We start from the raw sequence: 14,667 nt of genomic DNA, 5'->3' as shown, positions 1-14,667 counted from the left end.
TTTACAATACAGTTTACAGTTACAAGAGCATAAATAGTAACATTACCAAGGCACTTGCCCAGATTGCCTGTAAATCCAGGCATGAACCTTATATTATGTTATTCATTTGTCCTGGATATCAGGTCAAATCCAACACGTGGCTGTAACACTTTGACACATTGTGGTGACACTGAGTTCAGATTGAAGACAGAGGGGAGGATTAATATTTCCAAGCCAGTGACTAAAGTGAGCCAAGTGTCTTGATAGTTTGATCTACTGATAGCTGCTTTAGTGCTAATCATCTCACAATTCCAAAGATATTTGTTATTATTACACTATACAAATAGGGACTACATATGTGAAGAATTGTCAACTACGATTAAAGCAATCTGATATTTGATTTATATTTTTTCTTTATTCATTTCTTTGTTGTAGAGTTTAGATAGATTTATCTAATGTTCGTAATAAAGCACTATGCATCAATATCTTAACATTGACTTGTCTTTATCACACGCAGACACACACACACACACACACACACACACACACACACACACACACACACACATGCTGTATTTGACCATCATGATGAAGGGATGGCGTCATGTTTCTCTTAGCGTGCCCATGCATAAATACCTCTAACACTGGTGTTTCTGTAGCCTGAACTGAGAAAAGTTCCAGTGAGGCCAAATATGCACAAACACTTGCAGTTAGAGATTTTCCTGTAGGATTACTAGTGTGGGAAATGTAGTGAGGCGTGAGTGATAGCACTTGTTTGTGCAGTGTAACAGCAAGCACAAAGTTTCCAATGATCTTTAAATAGGCTATTAGCACTAACACACACTGGAGGTCAACTAGAGTTTGATCATTAAACTAGAAGCGTATACTATAGCCTGCATACTGCACTATTAACAGTAGGCCTCAGTTATCCATTAAGGGCCTGGAGAAAAGTGATGCAAACACATCTTGGGTGGCTTCCAGGAAACACTCAAGAGTGAAATGATGATTGGTTCTAGTTTGAAGGGGTAAAAACTTATAGTATAGAGAGTCATTTTATTATGAGAGCAAAGTGTTTCAGCTTGTGCTTTCTTTAGAGTCAACTCAAACCAACAAGCACTTTGGGATTCCTAATTGAAAGACATTGTTTTCTTTTACTTAAGGGTTGATGGAATCAGAGTTCACAAAAAGGTTTCTGGTAGAACTGTAGAGATGTGCTATGATCATTATACAAAGAACTAAGAATGTATTATATAATTGTTATTTCACTATCTGGTTTATTGTATTGACTCATTGTTTATTTCAACATGTCAAATTTCATGCCAATAAAGCCTATTGAATTGAATTGAATTGACTTCTGTGCCCATATCAAATTGTATTTAAATATAAATACTCAAACATTTACAGTCCCTTCATGATTAGTAAATAGTGTGTTTTTTCAGCTTTATCTTTTCCATGTGGAGCCAGGTCCTTCCATGTTGCCTCTCACACTCTAGTAACACACACCACTACCTCAGACCCAAGCTGATGCTAGTACCTGAGCTAGTGTTAGTTACTTTAGCTAATTGATGCTAACATTGCAGGTATCATAATGAGCTAACACTAACCTTAGTGAAATATTGTGAAATAGTCAGTGTGAGTCCTGGATCTTGGGAAAGCAGCAGGTCCTCTCATAAAAAGTTTCCATACTAAATGTTGAACCACAGATGCATTTAGAAATCATCAATAGTGGATCTGATTGATCAATAAATGTGATTAAACCTTGATGGATGTTTCAGAGAGCAGAGAGAGTGTATTTTTTCATTGTTGGAGAAAAAACAGCTACTATCCACAATATCATGTCCTATTTGACCTAAGACATGAAAATATAACATAGCAATAATGATGTAAATGTATTTAATGTAAAGGTAAAATGAGCAGAACTTTATGGAAGTGTGGGGTTTATTGTAGAACCATTAGAGCCATCAGTCTTCACTGCTACATCATAAAAACTACTATCTTATTAAAACTATGAACTATTCATTTCACTAAAACACATGGCAATAGATACAGAGATCATTTGTGCATTTTGGGCCAGTTAAGGAAATATCATTTAGGATGTTTTTCCAGCTGTCAAATATCAAAACAGGTCAAATTTAACCCAAAAAGTTAGTAAAGGTAAAAAAAAAAGAAAAAAAGAGAAGTTGGAGCCAGCATTATGACATTGCAGTTTAAGATATTTCCACCCAGGCTTCAGCTTTGAGTCATGGTTGAGTCATGGTAGCTGCTGCTTTATAAAACAAATGTTGAATCCCACTCTTCTTAAGGCTGTGGTCTCTTTACTTCTGCATCTCCCAGCAGAATGACACCTTAGGCTCTACTAGTATGTACACATGGATGGACATGCACATATATGTTTATAGTATTGCAAAGAAAGACATGCAAACATATGGCAAAGTAGATATAAACATGTGTATTTTCTGAAATAAGTCATTAATAGATACATTAATGGACAATAGATAGAATTTGAGCATGGAAGACTTAATAACAGTTAAAATGTTTTATATATATTTTGATTCCATGATCTTTAGTAAGGCATTGTTAAGCTTCTCCCTTTGGTACTTTTCAGTTAGTTTCACTTGAACTGGAAGCATTTCATCTGCTGATACAGTTAAAAGAAAAAGTCAAAACCTGAGAAATGAAAAATTAAAAAGATGAATTATTTAAAAACAAAGTAGCAGAGAGGGTAAAGTTTAGTCTTACTTAGTTCTTGACATTTCTAGTTAGATTCATGTCATTGGACAGCAACATGAGATTATTTACATATGTACAGTCCATACAAGGAGCATGTGTGAAGTGTGTGTGAGGTTAGGAATTTATTATTATCTTTTACAAGGCCTCTGAGCAGCTGTTTATGCACTGTAAAGCTGCTCCAGGTAAGATTTTTATGTCAAAATCCAGCTGTCTAATCGGCTTCAATCACAAAACGGGCCTACAGGAGAGTATCTGTTCATCAATAACTGAGCTGCTGTGCTAAAATGTCTGCATAGGAGATGACACATCCACTCTCTGAATTGATTGACTGAATTGATTCATAAGCAGGCGTTTCTGTTTTTATGTTTGCATCAGTTCATTACTGCAGAATGACCAAATACAGTAGAAAAACATAGATTTAGTGTTTCTGAAGGAGAACGTAAAAGCTACTTCAAACATTTCTAATGGTACTTCAAAATGTATTCAAGTGTGTCTTAAAACACTCAGGTGCTTTAATAAACAGTAAAGAGTTTGTCCTCTCTGTAATCATTCCTCCTGTTCATACTGAATATTAAAAGATCTCCTTCAAATGTGCTTTCAATGGAAGTGATGGAGGACTAAATCCACAGTGTGTCCACACACTCATTTCAAAGTAGATGATCAGCTTCTATGAGTCTTCATCAGTGTGAGTTATTCATATCAAGTGATATCTGACACATTTAAAGTCTTTTTAGCATCAAATTCCCTCTTAGTGTTTCCTGTTTCTCTGTGGTGGAAGTATAGTAACAAAAAGACTTTGACACTAAAAACACTGTAACGTTGAAACATAGAAGATGAAGATTTGACTCATTTGGACTCTGAAGCTTCATATTAGCTTCACATCTACTTTTAAATCCATGTTTACACAGAAGGAGGACTGTGGATTTAGTCCTCCATCACTTCCATTGTAAGAGTATTATGAAGAGATCTTCTAATGGTCAGTATGAACAGGAGGAATCATTACAGTAAGAAAAACAGCTTTAATGTTCATTTAAGCTCCTGATCCATCCAGTAAGTTAGTTTTCTCTTACTTTTTTCTTCTTTGAAGCTACTTGGTAGGTGAGGTTTGGGACATAGTTCAACATTCGGGTACACCAATCCATCTATGTCCTCATCTATCTTACTTTCACCTGTAACTAAGACATTTCTTTTTACCTGCAGTGTTCCTGATTGCCTTCTCATATAGTATATATATCACTCTGGACTGCAGACCATCCTCATGAGTGGAGTGCAGTGAAGCCAGCAGAAATCCATCAACTGCAAAACACAGATATCAAATCCTGTAAGCTCTGGACACTTTCTGTTCCTCGGCTTTATTAATGGATTCTGTCATTCCTATAATTACTCTCTCTTACACTCTCAGTTTTGGGACTACAGTTCCCATAATGCTTTGGGGGATGTAAACACTGGATGTATAACAATCAGACTGAGTGAGTTAACTGTGGACTAAGCTGTGAGGCCTTTAATTTAATTTATTTTAATGTATTTTTTTGTTAACCTATATTTGTGTAGATTCTGGCAAACTCTCCATTAAAAGTCTGCTGAAGTAGCTATTAGCAGTTTTTGATGGCTTTAAAAGGTCGGCTTCAGCTTTAGATAATTGGCTTTAATTGTGTTTATCCCACAGCCTATATACAGCCTATAGTAGTGTTCCTATATACTAACTGTGTAATGAAACTGGTAGGTTAGGTTTTATTATCCAATAGACATGATAGCAGGAACTGTGACAATAAGGCCCCGGGTTGTATAAAGGAATAAAAGGAATGTTCCTTTAAGCTAAAGCAATGCTTCATGTATCATATTCCATCATATCTATGAGCCTATCTAAATTACACTGGTATGTGGTGCCTGAATTCTTTAGCCCCGACAATTCACCTCAGACATCAACCACTGTGCAAGATTCCTTCAGGCGAGTCAGAGCACGAGCTAACACACACTCTCTCTCTCTCTCTCTTTCTCTCTTTCTCTCACACACACACACACACACACACACACACACACACACACACGCACACACACGCGCACACACACACACACACACACACACGCACGCACACGCACACGCACACACATGCATCAGTGCCAGCTTGGGACTCATAAAGTTACAGAGAACAGGATGAAAACCAATCAATGACATTTCTTTAGTACATGTTATGTTATGTTCAGTGCATCATTTCTATATTGCTGCAGATTATATGTTAATTTTGCTGAGTTAGCAGGATCAAGCAGCATGTTTAATAGATGTTTAAAATGTTCAAATCTACCATATTTTATCATCCACATGCTCACATATACATGCATTGATATCTCTACATCCACTGGATTCAAATGGAAGCTCTGCCTTTAATTTACCTGTTGCCATGGTGAATCGCAGTATCATATGTGCTTAAGTCACAGGGAACATGATGAGTGATTGAACTGACTCTGATCAGCTGTTCATGGTTAGACTCCTGCTCTCTGGAATCACTGATCAGAATGTGTCATTTAATAATAATCATGTAGTTTGTTAACAGAACTTTATTGCTGGTTAAGAGTCCAAAAGAGCTGCTACTACTAGCTATGTGTGGCTAATGCTAGTAGCTATCTAATGCTCAGTTCAATCTGAAAACAGGAAATCTGGACTGGGCCTAAATAGAATGTCAGTTTCACAATTTGCATATTATATATTTTTGGTTGTTGAAAAAGAGAAAATATATTTTATTTTATAAATGATAATTCAAATTTAAGGGTTTATTTCAACCACTTTTTGTATTTTAATCTAGAATTTGCTTTTCAGAAACAGAGGAGGAGCCCCCCGGACATGACATGTCACACTCAGACATGTATATACACACAGAAGAACCGTCTGGAACCATTGAGCCTATTACAGGAAACAGACCAATTAAGCAGAGTCTCAAAGAGAGAGAGAGAGAGAGAGAGAGAGAGAGAGAGAGAGAGAGAGAGAGAGAGAGTGGAGCCAAACTCATGTGACTGAATACCCACAGGCACCACAACATGCTCACGCTTACAGACACACACACACACACACACACACACAGACTAAGTCACACTTACCTGCGCTCTGAAATACACACACCATAAACTAGTTGTCTACAGATGTGATGTACACCTCATCATTTTATTATTGAAGTTATTCCAGTCTTTTGCTCTCTCTTTCTCACACACACACACACACACACACACACACAGACACACACACACACACACCTCTGATAGTACTGAGAGTTGGGGGCTCTCATTAGCCCTGTGGCTCTGAACTGGGGAGGATTAATGTCACTGTGGGTTTTCATGATTTGCACTGAGACTGGTGTGTGTGTGTGTGTGTGTGTGTGTGTGTGTGAGAGAGAGAGAGAGAGAGAGACAGAGAGAGAGAGAGGGAGTCATCATGGTCCAGTATACAATTTACTGGACCATGTAATGGTGTGTGTACAAAAGTAATATGGAAAACTAAATAGTTGTTGTTGTTTTACAGTGTGTAGATTCTAACATGGATCACATTCATTATGGTTCTAAAATATAGTGTAAAAACTAAAGTTGTGTCTACATCCAGGACTGAACTTCCTTTCTGCGTGTGTTTAATGCCACATCAAAACTGTTGTTACCAGTGCTCTCAAGTTTCATGAAAAGTTTGGCGTGAGATTACACAGCTATAAGGACGCTGCTCTCTCACACGCGCTGCATTGATAGTCACACAAACACACGCGCGCGCGCAGTCACTCTCTAGCGCGTGTTCTTGCTCGTTCGCTCCAGACTCCGGGATATTGGATCACATTTGCGGGCGTCAGGGAGCTACTGTCAATATGCGGGACATTTGGGATGTCTGGATTACATTCTGTAATATATTCATTTCTGTGCGGTGGGATCTATCACTTCTCAGCGTGAGAGCGTGTGAACTGCTTGAAATGCGTGTCTCACGGTCAGGGAGTTACTTGTTACCATCATCAACTGGCCCATTGAGCTATGCTGCTAAACTGTCTGTAGCTACACAGCGTTCATCCTGCAGCTTCATATGTGTCCAGATGAACCAGTTAAAATGAGTAGAGGACAGGTAGGCCCATCACATACATGCGGCTTTCACTGCAGCTCGGTTGGGTGGGACTCTGAACTCAACCGTCTGTGATTTGGAGAAACCTCTCGGTCCATTTGACGCCTTTCCCCTGAGGGCTGCCAGACGCCGGCGGGAAAGAAAGCGAAGAAATGAAGAATCTGACTGAGGAGTTTTTTTTACCAGGTGTTGCATTTGGCCACGCCCATCGGTCAGCCTTGTCCCGCCCACTCCCCCCCGGGTCCGAGCCTCCAGCAGCAGCAGAGCAGGGGGGGAGGGGGGATAGAGGGGGGCTGGGTTTCACTGATGCTCCTGCTGCTCTGTTGGACAGTAAGGACACACAGTACACACAGGACAGCCAGGATACAGCATCGCTCTGCCGGCTTCCCGCCTGCACACACTCCTGCTGCTCCTGCTGGAACACTTTTATTACTTTTCGAGAAGGAATTCAAGGTTTTTTTTTGTTTTGTTTTTTCTTCTCAGAATTCAGTTTTCTTATCAGACTTTGAGCCTGCGGAATTCAGACAGGATGTCGGAACTTTCCGTGAATGACCACCTCGAAGGGATTTTATCAGATTTTGAAGGTATGTAGACTGTAATATTGACTTACTTTACTGCTGCCTGTTTTGTTGGCATGTAATAAAAGCAAATGAGTGTCTTCAGGCTGTGTTCCTCTCTGTGTTGTGTGCAACAGGCTGGAGGCTTCCTGCAGCGTGCTGACGCTCTTTCTTAGTTTTCCTACTAAATCAAACTATTTGTTGACAGGTGTTTAATAATACTCACATATACTCATTGTTGGCAAGCAAGCAACCAGCAGTAGCCTTCAATAAAAATGTATTGCTGCTTTTTGTTGGTAGTGGAGCAGAGACAACTAGTCGATTATTGGATGAGTGTATCAACAGAACATTGTGTTAAATAAAAATGTAAATATTTGATGTAACTTTTAGTTGTTAACAGAAAATTTCAGTGTAGAAAGATTGCTCTTCTTACATTGTATAACCAGCTGAGAAAACAATTGGCTACAGGCTCGTTTTCTGTCAAATGATTAGTATGTATTATGTATTATGTATTAACACTTACTGTGCAACTCAGCACATCATCTGTTCTGCAAAGAAAATGTAGATTAAATGATTAACATATTTTTGAATCTTACTTTTTGCTGCATTTCTGTTGCACAAACATTTCAGTTGATTTCATTTATTGTTAGAATCACTGCACACTGTTTGGTTGTGTGTGTTTTGTGCCTCTGAGGCAGACCTGCAGTATAATTACTGGAGTCAGATCTAAACAGTCTGTACAGGTAAGAGAGCAGCACTAATAACACAGTGTAAGCTAAGCTTTGAAAAGCTTTCTGTGTGTGTGTGTGTGTGTGTGTGTGTGCGCGCGTGCGTGCGCTGTATGAATGAGCTGGCTGTTAGCCTCCTGGTAGCTTCTCACTTGGCTTACTGCACTAAGTTGAAGTTGCTTAGCTAAACATTTATTTGATCTTTTTTTTTAATTATTTCCCATAAATAGTACAGTACATCAAACTCGGGCAGCAACTAACAACTATTTTAATAATGGATTTATCGGTCGTTTTTTATTTTGATTAATCGATTAATTAGATTTTTTAAAAATTCAAAAACAGAACATTATTTCAAATTGACTGCAAAAAAATGCATGTTGCTGCTCGAATGTCCCTGAGCTGTTAAAGTAATATTATATTATACATTTTAATTCAACCAAGAATAAAGTGTAAACCAGTTCAGCTTTCCACTGCTATCTCTCTGACTCTCTCTCCTGCTCTCAGCCCCCCCCCCTCTCTATAATACATCATTCTATATGGTAATTATAGCATTGCTAAAACAACTAATCTAATGTTGCCTCAGACTTGTCAGAGGGGACTGTGTGTTTATCTGTAAATAGCGGGAAAATCTGTCAAATTCAGTTAAAAATCAGACATTTCCACATCATGTTTATTAGCTGACACACTCAAAGTCCCTCATCACTTTGCTTATAGTCCACAGATATACAGTACTGTGCTAAAGTCTTAGGCCACCATTAGACTTGTTGTTTTAGCAATGCTATAATGATGATATAGAATTGTTTCTCAGTATCTTATATAATAGAATACAACCAGAAAATACAGGAAATGTGTATGCTGTGTTAAAAACACACAAAAGATAAACTACATTTTGTGTACATAGTTCCTGTATTTTCAGTTTGTGTGATGGTGGTAGTCTAACACTTTTGCACAGTACTGTATGTGTATATATATAATATTGTGTGTCCAAATTGCCAGCAATACATCCAGTAGATATGAAGTAGATCAGATGGACAGTTCTCAAGACAAACATACATACAGACAGACAGACAGATGATTTGCTTTATATTAGATTAGATGAATGAATTGAAAGTTGCATAAACAGAAGAGGCTCTGTATGAGCAGCAGTCAGCTGAGCCCTGATACATTTATGTTGATTATTAGTGTTTTACAATCTCTCTGGTAGACAAGCTGCACAGTAGCGATGATGCTAATAAAATCATTGACTGATGCTGATTCATCTGCTCTTACCTTAACTCTTCCTTTCTGTTCATATTCTGACTCATCATTAGTCTCTACACCAATTCACATTCATAAACTCACCATTAGTCATTAATTAATGTTTGATTAATTTTATGGGGAAACAATCTAGTCCATGTCTGCAGCACTGTGTTAGGAAAAAGAATGACATCATCAATTATTTCAGGAAGTTTACATTTAGTTGACGTTGGAGCAAAGAAGGAAGTAAGGTGAAGTAAGGTGACAGTTATGCAGTGGAGGTCTGTAGGGAGGATGTTGGGGTGGACAGCTAGGTCAACAAAACATCACACTTATGGATGATCATTGTTCCTTTCCCATCTTCAACCCAATCTCCTAAAGTTAACATGATCATTATGTTACACTCACAAACCATGATCTAAATTCACTTTGTTGTGTTGTTGTAGAGGGCCTGCATTCATATTATATTTGATGATGTGATTTGGAGGACTTGACACAGAAAAATAAGACATAGTCTACATGATGACATGAGATGTGTTTGTCATGTTAAAGACCTTTCACAAACATAGTCAGTGTACACGTGCGCCCCAGCCATGCTTCCTGTCAACACTTATTTTGAATTTCAGTAGAACCCATTACAGAATACAGCTGCTGTCAACTTATTAATTGTATTTTTAAACATTTTAAACATTTAAAGCAGTGCAAAGATTAAGGGAAACCTGTAAGTAAGAAGAAAAAAATGTTTATATTTAGCATCTGATAACAGTGAGCCTCATGCATGAATGTTTAATTTTATCTTATATTTAATTTGTACAAAGCAATAATCCTATGTAGGATTCAAAACTCTCATAATTACCTGAATTTGATGTAAATCGCTTGTTTCAGCCTGGTGAATGTTACCTGTTCATGAGATGTGATTATTAGCATAATCAATGTCTCAGTTGTCACATACACGCTTATTCACAAAAAGTTCCAAAGAGTAAAAACACTGCATACAGAAATAAAGAGGGAATGCTTCAACAGGAAGTCAGATGCTAAAAACATCTTTCTAAAGCAAAGCACTCTGTGATGGGAGGCGGTCATGTGACAGTTCCACAGATATTAGAGGAGAATATGATAATCTACAGATGATGTTCTACTGTCAGCTGCAACACAGCATGATGCTGGACAGAGATTCAACTTTCCGAATTGATGCTGAAATTTAGAAGTTATATGGCCAAAAAAATGACAAAATCTATACAATATAAAGTTTGAATTAAAGGTTGAATATGGAGAATGAGCACAATAGATCGTAGTCGCAACAACCAAAAATAATTCCAGCAGTCGGGTTGCCAGGTCCGGTGCCGAGTGTGTCAGTCGATTAGCCAGCGCCATGTCAAGTGATGAATCATACAGGGTAACGACTAATTTCAACCAATTAATTTTACAACAGTATTTAACGTTAGCCAGTCTTCAACTGGAAGTCTTTCTTTGAGTGGTGTGTAATGGATTAGCTAGCTAGCTCTCAACTCAAAATGATTCCTCGTTTCTGTAGCCTGATCGGCGTGAGCAGACCAGCAGCTTCCACAGCAGTGACAGTGAGGCTGAAGGCAGATGGAGAGATGGAGAGGTGGAGAGTGGTGTGGTGATAATGATGGGTAAACTGATATATATACTGGCGAAATATAGTATGGTCATATAGCGGAACTAACGTTGCCAATGTTAGTTGTAACGGTTACATTGTAACGGCAGTGGGAGTAGCAGTTAAACTCCAAGGTCCCCCCCCAATTGGGGGACCCTGAGACTCTCTGCAGCAAAAGGCATAAAACGCTGCCCTAATGATGTAGCAATACAGTCATACTGCACATCAAATTAAACAGGAGAAACTCCACTACAAGCACATACAAGTCATTTTTACACACACCAAACACAACTCAAACACCAAGCATATTAATGATCAAATATCAAAATCCGAATAGCGTCAGAAAGTCAACCCACTCTCCACATTTCCATTGCTACCGTTTTGATACTTCATGGTACACAAACAAATAGCATCTCATATGAAAGCTAAGACCCTGCCGAGTTCAACAGTACCACTATTATTGCGCTAAAAACTCAGTGAACCAGCAGCCAAAGAATACAAAGGTAAACAACCACTTATTTACAGCGACTAACAGATATTCTGTCTTACCTTCGAAGTTTTGTGATGAAAAGTTGTATTTGAGAGCAAAAATCGCTGGTTTTAGTAAGTCCAACACGGCTCTGCTTGTTTACAAGTCCATTTCACCCAGTGCCAGCCTACAGTAGCTGCACCGGAACAACAGACAACCCAGACAACCCGCTATTGGCTGGTACAATGTAAACAGAACGTGTCAGAAAGTCATTGTGGAACCCGTCAAAAATTTTTAAAAATATTAATTCAGACTACTTTTTTTTATTTTTATGGAAAAGCAATACTTTCATTCTGTACTAGCTTTTAATAAATATTCTACATATTCAACCTTTAAGTTTGTTTTATTTATTCATATATATGTTAATTTTATTGTTAATTTTGGTATCGTATTAATTCAATATAATCGTAAATCGATCTAGTGTTTCTCCCCAGTGAGAAAAGACAGAGATGATCTGTTCACGACACATTTTGTTCAAAATTCAAGAAAATTGGTATTTGATCACTATTACAATCATTTTAAGAGAACATGTGTTTGTACGGTAGCTTGTTGCATGAGGCCCAGTGAGGAGAACACCATGTTGGAATGGACAGACTTCCTCAGGGTGATCCATCATGTCCTGGGACCCTACAGGGACACTGCAACAAAAGATGCCCTCTCTCCTTTCATTCCTCCTCCCTTTCCACATTCCTGTGTTTAGACAGGTGTTGATCTGTGCTTCTAACAAATTAGTGTAGCCCTCAGCCACAGACCGCCACTGTACCTGCTGCTGCTGCACCTCTGTGGAAGTCTGTTAGACACCTCAAACTACTGTCACACAGGTCAACTGGTGCTTTTACACTCTATAAATGCCAAGTAGTTAATGGAATAAAATATTTGTATAGATTAAGCATTATCATTTGGGGCAATGATTATATTTTGACATTTAACAGCTGTAAAAGCCCCAAATGTCTTTTACCCTGAAATTTGATGATTTTTCCTAAAGTGGCCCATAATGTACACCAAAATGTACACAAATGAAAATATTTTAAATGTTATACTTTTGTATAGATGCTGTATAGAAGTTTTGTCCATTGAGGCTGTTCTGGGTCAAATGATCTCTGTATCTATGTCCATGTGTTTTAGTGAAATGAATAGTTCATAGTTTTAATAAGATAGTAGTTTTTATGATGTAGCAGTGAAGACTGATGGCTCTAATGGTTCTACAATAAACCCCACACTTCCATAAAGTTCTGCTCATTTTACCTTTACATTAAATACATTTACATCATTATTGCTATGTTATATTTTCATGTCTTAGGTAAAATAGGACATGATATTGTGGATAGTAGCTGTTTTTTCTCCAACAATGAAAAAATACACTCTCTCTGCTCTCTGAAACATCCATCAAGGTTTAATCACATTTATTGATCAGTCAGGTTGACTATTGATGCTTTCTAAACACATCTGTGCTTCAACATTTGATATAGACATTTTTTATTCTGATTCTCAGACATACAGTGAGGGAGTAGGATATGAACAGTGTGTAAAGGTTAAAAGCAGTACTACCTAGATACAAAACCCTAATGTCTGAACAAATCAACAAAATTCACTGAGAATCAAACACACGGTTTCAACTCTGAACATTTGACAGTCGTTGATCTTCTGTGCTACAGACACAACTCCTGTCATCCTCAACAGTCACTGATGCTTTACCTCCCGCCGAGTTATCCTCTCAGCAACGTACTTTTGGCCCGAGAGTCCAAGCAGAGAGAGAAGATCATCAGATGTGACGGCTCTAAATTAGATTTGGTAACAGTGGAGCGATTGTTGATGCTGGGCTGGCCAGCCAGCTGTGGAATGCTGGGTGAAAGATGGCGCCTCATCTCCAGTGCCGACTTGTGTGTTAATCAGAGGGATAAGAGCCACTATCTAAAGGCATGTGATTTAAGGAACAGAGTTAAGATGGCGGGGTGTGTGTGTGTGTGTGTGTGTAAAAATGAACTTGGCAATCAAAACTGTCAATAGATGTGATTTGGCATTTTCCAGGCTTGTCCAATATCAGTGTGCTCTTTGTTCAGAAAGTCATACATATGTAGTTACTGTTGCTGCCTGTGTATGACTGGTTTAATAAAAACAGTCTGATCTTTCTTTACTGATTACCAGAAGAGTTTTGTTGTGTGGCAGTTTAATGTCTGACACTTTGCCTATATTGTAAGGTTATAAGTGATATCCAGTCACTCTATCACTAAATCATAATTATGTAGCAATGAATGCACACGCTTAAAGACTGTGTAAAGTGAATTTATACATTTTCTTCTAAACACCTTAAATAGGTCATAAATGTATTTCTAAAGAAGGTGTAAAAAGCATTTCAACCATTTAGATTTGAATTGTGGAGCTAGGCTTCACAAACTGTGTTTCAACATTTCTGTGTTCAGGATTTAGTGGACGGGTCTGATTAGCATAAACCCGCCCCTGCTGCTGTAGAGGTATAAATACATTCAGCGCACACTACTACTACTACAGTCTACAGTTAGCCGAGCTAGCCCCTGAGCTAGCAGCAGAGCTAACGGCAGAAAGCTCTCAGACATAGCGTCCATGTTTCTGGTAGAGGTGGTGACTTTGATTGACAGGTGACACTTGGTAGGGGGCGGGGTTTCAGTGAACTCTGTGGGCACTCCCACAGCGTTTGGGAGCAGAGAAAGAGTCTGATTTTTACACAACTTTGAAGCCTAATTTCATATATTTGGCGATTTTTTTAATCATCCAGATTTGGCAGGGTGGTTAACAACACACTTTTCTGTGGTATGTCAAACTCAACACATATTTATTCTTACTTTACACGGACTTTAATTAACATGGTGCTCTTCAGTCCTCTGGCTGCAGAGACCATGCATATGTCTTATCAGAATGTTGATGGTATTTGGTCAATCAGGGACTCTTGTTTTGGTGCTGTATATAATAGACTTTGGAGACTCGTGAAATAGTGAAAAAGCTAAGTGAAGATAGTGGAAGGTGTGTGTTTGGGCCTTTGGGTGACACAGGAGATTAGATGAGGTCAGAGGGGGTAAGAGCAGCTCCTCCTCCCAGCCCTGTCACATCCTGGTACGGCACTCCAAGCTGGGTGTAAACTCTGCAGAGATCAGAGAGAGTCCCATGACTTACTGACCCAGTGACCACACACACACACACACACACACACACACATAGACCGTTGTCTT

Source organism: Scomber japonicus, chromosome 18, assembly GCF_027409825.1.
Source record: "Scomber japonicus isolate fScoJap1 chromosome 18, fScoJap1.pri, whole genome shotgun sequence".
Lineage (NCBI taxonomy): Eukaryota > Metazoa > Chordata > Actinopteri > Scombriformes > Scombridae > Scomber > Scomber japonicus.
Note: the sequence above shows the minus strand (reverse complement) of the source record.